This window comes from Phalacrocorax carbo, chromosome 1, assembly GCF_963921805.1.
Source record: "Phalacrocorax carbo chromosome 1, bPhaCar2.1, whole genome shotgun sequence".
NCBI classification, from domain to species: Eukaryota; Metazoa; Chordata; class Aves; order Suliformes; family Phalacrocoracidae; genus Phalacrocorax; species Phalacrocorax carbo.
This window is the reverse complement of record NC_087513.1, coordinates 175,380,203-175,392,446: the sequence shown is the minus strand read 5'-3', so window position 1 is coordinate 175,392,446 and position 12,244 is coordinate 175,380,203. Positions and strand designations below refer to the sequence as shown.

Below are 12,244 nucleotides of genomic sequence, written 5' to 3'. Positions count from 1 at the left end.
CATAGATGGTTTTTAGCTTGGTATTATGTAAAAAGAGAGCCCTGCTGGAGCTGGTACTGCTAGATTTCTCCTTCCACCCATTCCACATTGTTACCTGATAGATATAGTCTATAGTCTGCTGCCTTTATCTGAACTTTTATTGCATATAGAGGATCTGTGGGAGCTGTTTATTTCTCCTTGTCATGGTGTGGAAGCTAAATGGACTTGGATAGCAAAGTGCTTTAACCACACATACATGCAGTTTTACAAATAACATTACTTTCCTGTGCTGTGGGGGAGATGATGCAGTCAGGGAAAGAAGTCAGGTCATTTAGTGCAATGTTTTCTTACTTGTTCTTCCTGCCCTGCAGGGGGATGGCACAGTCCTGGAGAGAGGTTAGACAGCTCAGTGTAGCAGTACCAGCCACACTGTGCATAGTCATAGGGTAAGACCATGGTGTCCACTGAGCTCTTTTTGGTTCCCTGTATTCCCTGGAGGTTACAGAGATAAACCTGGATCCTGGTGTGGGACTGTGAGGTTTCCCTCCACAGAATCTCTTCCAGAAACTCTTGGCTATCCCAGTATTCATAAGGGTCCTTATTTATTGGATTACTTGTTCAAATGGTGTCACCTCTTCCAGATTTTCTGTCCCTGTTGTGGCACTCAAAACCTTCTTCTTCCAGACCCTTCTGACATTTCTGCACTTCTTGGTTATCAACAGGTTGGTTGTGTAACTTGGCTATCTATTTCTGTGAGCACACTGGAACTATCCTGTTGTTTGAGACGAGTGGTTGAGCATATTTCATCTACTACTACAACAAAAGTAAAGTTCAGGGGATCATGCCAAGAGCTCTGCTAACTAGGCCTAAGTCATGTTAACTGCTACACTCCTCAACCCTAGACTTCTACATTTACAACACAGAAACATTTTATTTTGCCCACATGAGAATTTTGCTGTTGAAACTTATAAAGAAATACATATCAGAGAACATTCAGGAGGATCAATCCACTCATCAAGGCTTATTTTTTAAAAATTGTTTTATATATAAAAATATATACTGGGGTATATATTCAATTATTCAATTATTCAATTCAAATCAAAATTCAGTTATTTCCATAATGGAAGTTAAAGCTAGATGTCCATTTCAATTTTCAGGCTTCCAGCCAGGAACATAACATAGGAGGCTTACCAGTCAGGGTAAAAGGTTCATCCAACCCAGTATCCTGTCTCTAAGAGAATTGAAATGCAGATGCCAAGAAAAAAGAGAATAGGATGAGGACAAACATAGAAATGCTCCTTCCAAGTGTACAAAAAATTTTTAGCAAATCTGAGTTCAAGGACTTCCTCATCTAGAAGGGAGATTCTGGGTGTCCTTGTAATTGCACTTATTTCAGTTTCATTAACTTGTCTGGGCTACCTTGAAAAAATGTGAAATGGGCATCTGTCTTATCTCTGTTATTCAGAAGTCTCTCTACTTGGCAACTCAGTCAAGACACGGCACTATTTCACAGAATCACAGAATGATAGGGGTTGGAACAGACCTCTGGAGATCATCTTGTCCAACCCCCCTGCATGAGCAGGGACACCTAGACCAGGGGGCACAGGAACGTGTCCAGGCATGTTTTGAATATTTCCAGAGAATAAGACTCCACAAACTCTCTGGGCAGCCTGTTCCACTGCTCTGGCACCCAAACAGTAAAGAATTTTTTTCTCATGTTTAGCTGGAACTTCCTCTGTTCCAACTTGTGCCCATTGCCCCTTGTCTTGTTGTTGGGTACCACTGAAAAGAGTCTGGCCCCATACACTTGACATCTGCCCTTCAGCTATTTATAAGTATTGATGAAATCCCCCCTTCAGTCTTCTCCAGCCTAACAAGACCCAAGTCTCTCAGCCTTTCCTCATACGGGAGATGCTCCTGTCCCCTGGTCGTCTTGGTAGCTCTCCGCTGGACTTGCTTGAGCAGTTCCCTGTTCTTCTTAAACTGGGGGGCCCAAAACTGGACACTGTACTCCAAACGTGGTCAAAGTAGAGGGGGAGGATAATCTGCTGGCCACACTCCTTTTTATGCATCCCAGGATACTGTTGGCCTTCTTGGCCACAAGGGGACATTGCTGGCTTAGGTTCAGCTTGTTGTCCACCAGCACTCCCAGGTCCTTCTCAACATTGCTGCTTTCCAGTATTTCAGCCCCCAGACTGTACTGCTGCAGGGGGTTGTTCCTCCGCAGGTGCAGGACCTTGCACTTGCTTTTGTTGAATTTCATCAGGTTCCCCTTGGCCCAGCTCTCCAGCCTGTCCAGGTCTCACTGGATGGCAGCACAGCCTTCTGGTGTATCAGCCACTCCTCCCAGCTGGGTATCATCTGCAAACTTGCTGAGGTTACACTCTGTCCCATCATCCAGGTCATTGATGAATATGTTGAACAGAACTGGATGCAGCACAGACCCCTGGGGAACACCACTAGTGACAGGCCTCCATTAAGACTCTGCCCCATTGATTATGAACCTCTGAGTTCTGTTGTTGAACCAGTTCTCTATCCATCTCACTGTCCAAACCTTAGTGGCTCTGATAGATAATCAAATGTCAGTATATAAAATCTGCACTGAGTCTACAAGTCTGTGAGAAAACCTATGAAACCTCTTAACAATTTTGGTCCCAGCCAGAAGATGAAATGTGATTGGAATATTATATTTTAATGCAGCAGAATGAGTAAAATAGTTGCATATGCTGTCACATTCATTCCATGCTGGGGAAATAAATGTTTTCTCTGTGCTACTACAATTCATTTTTTTTTCTGATATTAAGTAAGTAATTAGAAGAGAACCAAAAGGTTCCAGCATTCTTATTCACAACCAAGTTGGGTTAATAAAACATCTGTAACTTAAAACTGAGGCATGAGGCTACACTTAACATACCACAAAGCTGAATAAAAAGTACAGCTGACCTACTTGGTGAAGAAAAGTTGCTCTTTTCTTATATATTGGCTGTGGTATGTTAGATCAATTGAAAACTAGCATATTTGAAGGGCAGCATGCAGTTACTCTGTGAGATGGTAGTTATGCCATTATCTCAGTTTCCTGCTGCACTGCTACACTAATTTTAGTCATAGAGAATTTTAGTAAGAGTGCATCTGGAGGTCTGGCAATACCAGCATTAGTATTCTGCGAGGTCCTAGAGACCTTAACCTCACTGAGGGCTTGTGCTGGTTTTGGCTGAGAAGGGGTTAATTCTTGTCACTGTAGCACCTGTAGCAGTCAGAGACCTTTCCAGCTTCCTGCGCTCTGCCACATGGGCAAGAGGCCAGGAGGGGCGGGGCCACAGCTAAGTCAGCTGATCCCGACTGGCCAATGGGATGTTCATTCCATACCATGTGATACCATGACCAGTATATTAATGGGGCTGGTTGGCACACAGGGGGGTGGTTGTGGCTTGGGGATGGGTGGTGTTGGGTGGCTGTATCATGTGTGGTTTGTTTTGGTTATTCATTCCCCCTTCTCCCATTCCTGGGTTTCACGCCTCTCTTGTTGTTTTCCTTTCATTTGCATTATTGTTGCTGTTATTTTTTTATTTTAATGATTAAACTGTTCTTATCTCCACCTGTGAGCTTTACCCTTCTGATTGTCTCCCCCATCCTGCTGGTGGGAGAGTGAGAGAGTGGCTCTGTGGGGCTGAGCTGTGTGCTAAACCACAACAGTCTCTTTTTTCAGGGGAGAGCATGAACGCAGTCCCCTGCTACCACAAATTATGCAGTCGAGTTTCCTGCAATTGGGGAAATCGCAGGGGTCAGCACATCTGGAGTGCAGGGGATGAGCCTCGCCCTGGGAAAGCCACCTGCCTGGTCATGGTGTCCTGGAGAACTGGTCAAAGTAAAGAAGACATCTTGGGACTGACAAGCACTACCATAAGATGACTATTCAGCAAAAAGTGATATAAAACTGTAGAACTTCTTACTTATGTAAAGGATCACCCATTCCCCTGTTCTGATGTGTTGTAGCAAAAGTTTGGTGCTGAGCTTTTGTACCTCTGAGACTATCCGTTCCTAATACTGTGACATGAAAAAAAAAGTGAGAGAAATGTGTTTTACTTACTTTCTATTTCTTAAAATGGACTAAGTTTAATTTCATCATTAGGCTTTTTTCTTTTATTTATTTTTAAGTGTATTGCTTTCTTACTGTGAGTAGCTTTGTGCTATTTCAGCATAACCAACAACAAAAGTCAACACAAACAAGGAACAAAATAAGTACACAGCTGTACATCTGAATGATATGCCTGAAATATCAGGCTATAAAAATAGTTTGCTTTTCCCTTTGTCCTATAACTCGCTTATCTCCAACAGGAAGGATAAAAACTGGTCCCTACTTATTTTCCCTTGAATTTCATAGAATCTAATGGGTAGTATACCTCCAATGGGCAAAATCAAACCAAAAACAAAAAAAAAATTGTCTCTGCCAAAATAGATTACAATTTGTGTTTTTCACAATAAATTTTTCATCTACAGATAATTTAGCGTATCAGGAAACCAAGAATTTCCTTAATCTGTGCTAACATACAGAAAATTATTTCTTTTGAACAGCAGGGTAACATGAAAATGTGAATGACCATGAGACTCATCAGTTAGATTACTATGATTTAGGAGTTAAAGGGTGGGAAAATAGATGGAAGGAGAAAAGTTTTCTAGGCTCCATAACTGAAATACTTTGTTTCTTATGTTTAAGAGAAATACAGATGAATTAGGCTGACAATGTATTCTCTCAAACAGACTTACTTTTTTTCCTGTGGAAAGGTGCAAAAAGAGTTTCCTGCTTTCTGGATTGCTGGTCTAACCATAATGTGTGGTTAGGGCACATAATCCCATACACACAAGCATCTCTGGCTACACATTTTAAAGGAGCTTTAAAGGGGTTTAAGATCCTCAAAGCACAAGAATGGTACATACTGATGTGCAGGAAGTGGAGCAGGCAGTGGAGTTGGTTGAGTGACCTGATGGAGCTCAAAAGCAAAGGGAAGTATAAGTAAGGTGGTACAAGAACAGGTGTTCTAAGAGGAATACAGAAGCTTATCACAGATGCGCAAAAAAGGAATTAGGAGATCCAGAGTCTGACGGAAGTTTAAACTAGTGAGGAATATGAATGACAACAAACTTCTATTGACAATGCAGCAACAAAAGAAAGATCAAGGAAAATGTGAGCCCTTTGCTGAATGGAGAGGGTAAGTGAATGACAAGGGACATGGAAAAGGCTGCAGTGATAAATGTACCCTTTCCTGCAGTATTTGTTGACAAAGTTTGTCCCTAGGCCTCCCACATGTGTATGCCTTGTTAGGGAGAAAAAATGTTACTTAAAAGCAGAGAAGGAATGAGTTATGGACCACTAATGAACTGCAAAAAAAAAAAAAAAATTCCATGAAACTGGACAGAGTGTACATAAAGGTGTAAAAGAACCTGGTTGGCGTCATCATGAAAACATTAATAGAATCATAGAATCATTGAGGTTGGAAAAGTCCAACCATCAGCCCAACACTACCATGCCTCCTAAACCATGGCCTCAAGTGCCACGTCTACACGTCTTTTAAATACCTCCAGGGATGGCAACTCCAGCACCTCTCTGGGCAGCTTGTTCCAATGCCTGACCACTCAGTAAAGAAATTTTTTCTAATCTCCAATCTAAACCTCCCCTGACGCGGCTTGAAGCCATTTCTTCTCATTCTGTCACTAGTAACTTGGGAGAAGAGACCAACACCCACCTCACTACAACCTCCTTGCAGACAGCTGTAGAGAGCGATAAGGTCTCCCCTCAGCCTCCTCTTCTCCAGGCTAAACAACCCCAGCTCCCTCAACCTCTCTTTCATTGCCCTTCTCTGGACAAGCTCCAGCACCTCAATGTCCTTCTTGTAGTGAGGGGCCCAAAACTGAACACAATATTCAAGGTGTGGCCTCACCAGTGCCGAGTACAGGGGCACGATGACTTCCCTACTCCAGCTGGCCACACTATTCCTGATACAAGCCAGGATGCTGTTGGTCTTCTTGGCCACCTGGGCACACTGCCGGCTCATGTTCAGCTGGCTGTCAACCAACACTCCCAGGTTCTCCTCCGCCAGACAGCTTTCCAGTCACTCTTCCTGAAGTCTGTAGCATTGGCTACCAATGCAAGGGAGATTGTCAGTAAGTCAAGACTGGAGGCAGCCTGGGCTGCAGTGATTGTGCACTGGTGGAGTTCACATTCCTGAGGGATACATGAAAAGTGAGGAGTATAGTCAGGACCCTAAAGTTTAAGAAAGCAGAATTCCAGCACTTCAATGAGTTAGTCAGAAGGATCCCTTGGGAAATGGTCTTCAGGGACAAGGGAACAGAAAAGAGTTGGCAGATCTTTAAAGACACATTCTATACAGCACAAGAGCTCTCCGTTCCAAGGTGTAAGAAATCAGGCAAGGGAGGGAAGAGACCAGTGTGGCTGAGTCGAGATATGCTGGTCAAACTAAAGGGCAAGAGGGAACTGCACAGGCAGTAAAAGCAGGGACAGGTAGCCTAGGAAGAGTATAGGGACGCTGCCCGGTTGTGTAGGGATGGGGTCAGGAGGGCCAAGGCGCATCTGGATCTGAATTTGGCAACAGATGCAAAGAATAATAAGAATTGCTTCTACTGGTACGTCAACCAGAAAAGAACAGTCAAAGTAAGTGTACCCCCTATGATGAACAAGAATGGTGGCCTAGTATCAACGAACGAGGAGAAGGCTGAGATACTTAACAACTTTTTTGACTCAGTCTTCACTGGAAAACCTCTCCTCACCCCTCCCAAGCCAGTGGACAGCAGGATGGAGACCAGGGGGATAAAGCCCCTCCCACTGTAAGGGAAGGTCAAGTTCCTGACTACCTGAGGAACCTGGATATGTACAAGTTTATGGAACTTGATGAGATACATCCCAGAGTCCTGATGGAATTAGCTGATGTAGTTGCCAAGTCACTCTCCACGATATTTGAAAAGTCATGGCAGTCAGGTGAAGTTCCTGGGGACTGGAAGAAGGGAAACATTATGCCATCTTTAAAAAGGGTAGAAAGGAGGACCCAGGGAACTACCATCCTGTGTCACCTCTCACCTCAATTCTGTTGCTGGGAAGATCATGGAACAGCTCCTCCTAGAAGCTGTGCTAAGGCACATGGAGGACAGGAAGGCGATTCGAGGCAGCCAGCATGGCTTCAGTAAGGGCAAGTCCTGCCTGACCAACCTAGTGGCCTTCTATGATGGAGTGACTACATCAGTGGACAAAGGAAGACACGTTGATGTCATCTATCTCGCCTTCTCTAAGGCCTTTGACATGGTCCTCCACAGGACCCTTCCCTCTAAACTGTAGAGAAATGGATTTGATGTGTGGAATGTTCGGTGGATAAGGAATTGGTTGGATGCACCTGGGTCAGGGCAACCCCTGATGTCAATACAGGCTGGGGGATGAAGGGATTGAGAGCAGCCCTGCAGAGAAGGACTTGGGGGTACTGGAGGATGAAAAGCTGGACATGAGCCAGCAATGTGTGCTTGCAGCCCAGAAGGCCAACCATACCCAGGGCTGCATCAGAAGGAGCATAGCCAGCAGGTTGAGGGAGGTGATTCTGCCCCTCTACTCCACTCTGGTGAGACTCCACCTGAAGTGCTGCATCCAGCTCAGGAGCCCTCAACACAAGAAGGACATGGAACTGTTGAGGCAGGTCCAGAGGAGGGCCACAAAAATGATCAGAGGGCTGGAGCACCTCTCCGACGAGCAGAGGCTGAGAGAGTTGTGGCTGTTCAGCCTGGAGAAGAGAAGGCTATGGGGAGACCTTATTGCAGCCTTCCAGTACTTAAAGCGGGACTATAGGAAAGATGGGAATAATCTCTTTGGCAAGGCCTGTTGTGACAGGACAAGGGGTAACGGTTTTAAACTAAAGGAGGGTAGATTTAGTCTGGGTATAAGGAAAAGGTTTTTTTACAGTGATGGTGGTGAAACACTGGCACTGGTTGCCCAGAGAGGTGGCAGGTGCCCCATCCCTGGAAACATTCAAGGTCAGGTTGGACGGGGCTCCGAGCAACCTGATCTAGCTGAAGGTGTCCCTGCTCACTGCAGGGGGTTTGAACTAGATGACCTTTAAAGGTCCGTTCCAACATAAACTATTCTATGATTCTGTGATTTATGATTCTATGATTCATATTTGCATACCCACATTTTCTTGTCTTTTCCCTGATCCTGTGCTTAGCAACATCATCATTTTAAAAGCTGAGGATAAGTATTCATTTAATTTTGCTCTGCACCTAGATGACCTTTAATCTAAATCCCATATTTCCTCCATTAAAGACCTCACTTTTTTTGTTTTAAATGAGTTTACATGACTGAAGAAATTTGATTTTTATTGACTTCCTTGCAAAGTCCAAGCCATCATGCTTTATTGTAATTCCTCCTTTATCCCTGACTAGACACAGCTGTCTTACCTGATAAGTACTCATTCCTTTCTTGGTAGGGTTACTGCTTACCCTTGATAACCTTTTAGAGTAGTTATACATCTGCTTACATCTGGAACAATTTTCTAAAAGATAATTTGTCCCTTTTCATGGGATGTAAATTGTAAATAGTCTTTTATTTTTCCTGATTTAACATGTTCTGAACTTTAACACATTTATGTCCTTGATAGCATACCCATACCCTTAGCATCTTCACATATTGATCAACAAAATGTGCTGGTTCTGTCTGTGACAGAGTTAATTTTCTTCATAGAACCTAGTACAGTGCTGTGTTTTGGATTTGTGCTAAAAACAGTGTTGATAATACAGGGATGCTTCAGTTATTGTTGAGCCATGCTTACACAGAGTCAAGGCCTTTCCTGCTTCTCACTCCTCCCCACCAGCCAGTAGGTTAGGGGTGCTCAAGAAGCTGTGAGGGGAGACAGCTGGAACAGCTGACCCCAACTGACCAAAGGGATATTCTGTACCATATGATGTCATGCTCAGCGTATAAAGCTGGAAGGGGGAAGTTCAGAGTTATGCTGCTTTTCTTCCCAAGTAACTGTTATGCATGATGGAGCCCAGCTTTCCTGGAGGTGGCTGAACACCTGCCTGCTGATGGGAAGCAGTGAAAGAATTCTTTGTTTTGCTTTGCTTGCATGCATAGTTTTTTCTTTACTTATTGAACTGTCTTTATCTCAACCCACAAGTTTTCTCACTTTTACTGTTCTGATTCTCTTCCCACTCCCACTGGGGGGAGTGAGCAAGCATCTGAGTGGCTGGCTGGGGTTAAAGCATGACATAGATTTCACACTGTAGTGAGGTCTGTGGTGGAACTGCATTGCATCTTCTAGGAAAATTTGTGATGATGGTAAGAAGCAAGGAAACAAGTGGCAAAGAATCTTTGACACAAATATATTTTTGCAGCTCCTTGATAATTGCAAGTATAATTGAAATACTTCACTGCCATTACTTGTACACTAGATCATACTTAAAATACACCTACATTTGCTCTCTTCACTAAACTAAATTAATGTGATGTAAGTTTAGGGGTCAGCAAAAATAGCCAAAACTTTTTTTTTTTTTGGCCACAACAGTGTTATATGGACAAAAAAGAAAATTAAAAAAAAAAGAATATGCATCTCAGCTGTCAGTGTCTTCACATGATTTGAATAGAATGAGTACTGTCCCATGGCAATGGGTCTCAGGAAGTACTCCAATCTTTTTTCAGAGATCCATTGTTTTATTCTTGTTTCTGTCTCTCACTCAATATGTGAATTGAGATCAGTCATTTAACTTGTGCTCAGTTTATTCATCTGTAAATCAGTTATCCTAACGCTTCAGTGCTTCAGAGAGGTGTTCTGAGAATTATTGCATAAATGTTTACATTGTATTTTCAGAGCATCATATCAGAGTAACAATTTTAGTATTAAATTGTTTTACTGAAAGAAATCACATAAGGCCATTTGAGGGCTAACTACTAAAAAACTGTACTATTTCCTTCACATTCTTTTTCAGTGTACTTGTTGTTTACAAAACATTACAATTAAAGTTGATAAACTGATAAGCAGTTACTCATTGCAGAATGCTGAACAAAGATAGTATGTCAAAAAGCATATTGTCCAATTCATTTTTCATTCAAAATGTGAAAGACAATGCTATAAGAGACTAGTTCTGGTGCTTGATGGGGAAATCAGTTCTAAATCCTTGACTACATCTGTCATCAAGCTAAAACACTAATTACAGTTTCCTGAAAATTGTTGCCCTCCTCCCAAGTTAAGGAAAGATCTTTGCACCCCTTGTTATGCTTAGGACTTTAACTACAATTGCACCCACCAATTTCAGTGGAGTTGGGCAATTTTAAGAATGCCAGTCCAGGAGACTTAATTTACAGTACCATCTAGTTCTGAGTTTTCTTTCATGTGTACCTCATCCAAAGATCAGAGCTCTGTTGTGCCGGGCACTGTAAAGACCAATAATCAAAAAGCTTCTGCTATAAGTAGTTCCCAGCCTAGATACCAGTAAAAATGCAGATGGGACATGAAGCAGCAGAGTAAAGCGAGTAAGGTAATAATGAAGAGACATCTTAACTCACAGTTTCCTGAATTGATTTCTACATAATCACACACCACCAAGAAGGGTGTCAGATATTTTCACCTAGAATATCTTGCACAGTGGTATTTAAGATGATCCCCTGAGAGCAGTAGAGGAATCCAGATATGAATACTGATAGAGGAAGAAATAATATGGTTCTCCTCCTTTCATTGATGAGTTCTCTGATCAGTAGAATACTTTATTAGATGCTTTTTCATCATCCCTCTTGCCTAATTTTTTAATTTGTTGTATCTTCCTTTTTTTATTTTTCCCCCTTTTTTTTTTTTAAAGAAGAAAATCCTTTTTTGTTTGTTTGTGTTTTTTTTTTGTTGTTGTTTTTTTAAAGGTGTTCAGAAGCACCTTTTAGAACTGGGAACAAACATTTTCAAAGGCATCTTCCTGTAACCCAAAAATAATAGTTTTGGGCCAAATGATATACTTAGCCTTTCGAAGTATGACATTTGAGGCAGGTCCTTCATCAGAGTTCAGGCTCTTTGTCAGATGTAAGATATTCACCTCCATGAAACATATGGTGATCATAGATATTTAATCTAAGCTCCTTCCTTTCATTGTCAAATGTATAAAAATTGAGTGTAGAGCCTTAATATTTTGACTCTGGATGTTTTGTGATTTTCTAATTAACAATGGGAACCTAAGATGAATTTTCAAAGATTGTTGTTTTATTTCCTAGCCTTAAGGTACTCCAAAATTATTCCAACTTCTGTTTTGAAGTCATCTAAATGCTTTAGAAAATATCACCCTGCACTTCTAGTAGAACTGATATAATCTGCTCTCTGATTTATTCTAAAGATTTGATGCTTCTGAATATGAAGAATTTAGAATTACACCAAGCAAAATTCTGCTGGAATTACCCCAAATATTCCACCAAATAGTTGAAGAACAGAAAGCTATTTGAATCACAAAATATGATGGAAAATATAGGTTTGCAAAAGAAAGATTGAAAGAATAAATTAATAATCCTCTTTTGAATGTGGATATAGCAACTGACCTGCAGTAACAATAACATGAAACTAAAGCTGGCATTTAGTCTTCTGGGGAAAAATGAATTATGCACAATGAACAAGCGTTGGGTTTTGTTTTGTTTTTAATTAAAAGTGAAATTAATATTTCACACTGAAATTCCCAGTCTCTGGCAGAGGCATTACATTCCAGGATGCATGCTGCTGCATAGCCTGACTTACAATGCAAAATGAAAGTTAGTTATATTGTGACCTACAATAGCTTGTACAATCAACAGGGAGCTGGTTAACATTAAACAGCACAGATACAGTAAGTGTTATATTCTGTTTCCCTCTGTTTCATTAGTACCTGTGTTACTTAGGTAACTGTGACCCGCGTTGGATTTATGGATAGATGCCTTTCATGAAGACAGGAACTAAATAAACTGCTACAAAAAGAGGAGCATGACCAATCCTTTCATTTAAAGCAGAGCTGATTTAGGATGTATTTCTGCTTCCTAAGACTACATGGATCAGTACGGAGGGGATTCACGCAGGATATGCCATACTACATTCCACTTAAAGGAGTTTCAACCTGCAACAATCACAGTCTCAAATAAAGCCTTAAATACCAGGCTTCTGAGTGAGCAAAATGAGATTGTTTTGGTTTATTGTGGTTTGTTTTTTTTTTTTTCCCTAGAGTTTCTCTACCCTGCTAGAACAACTGAATGTCGTGAAGGTCACTGGGAAGA

General features: G+C 41.7%; 1 pseudogene; it reads right to left on the bottom strand.

Annotated features, from left to right (window-relative positions):
• Nucleotides 1–3,682: 3,682 nt before the first annotated feature.
• LOC135311662 (U1 spliceosomal RNA) lies at nt 3,683–3,824 on the bottom strand (annotated as a pseudogene).
• Nucleotides 3,825–12,244: the final 8,420 nt, after the last annotated feature.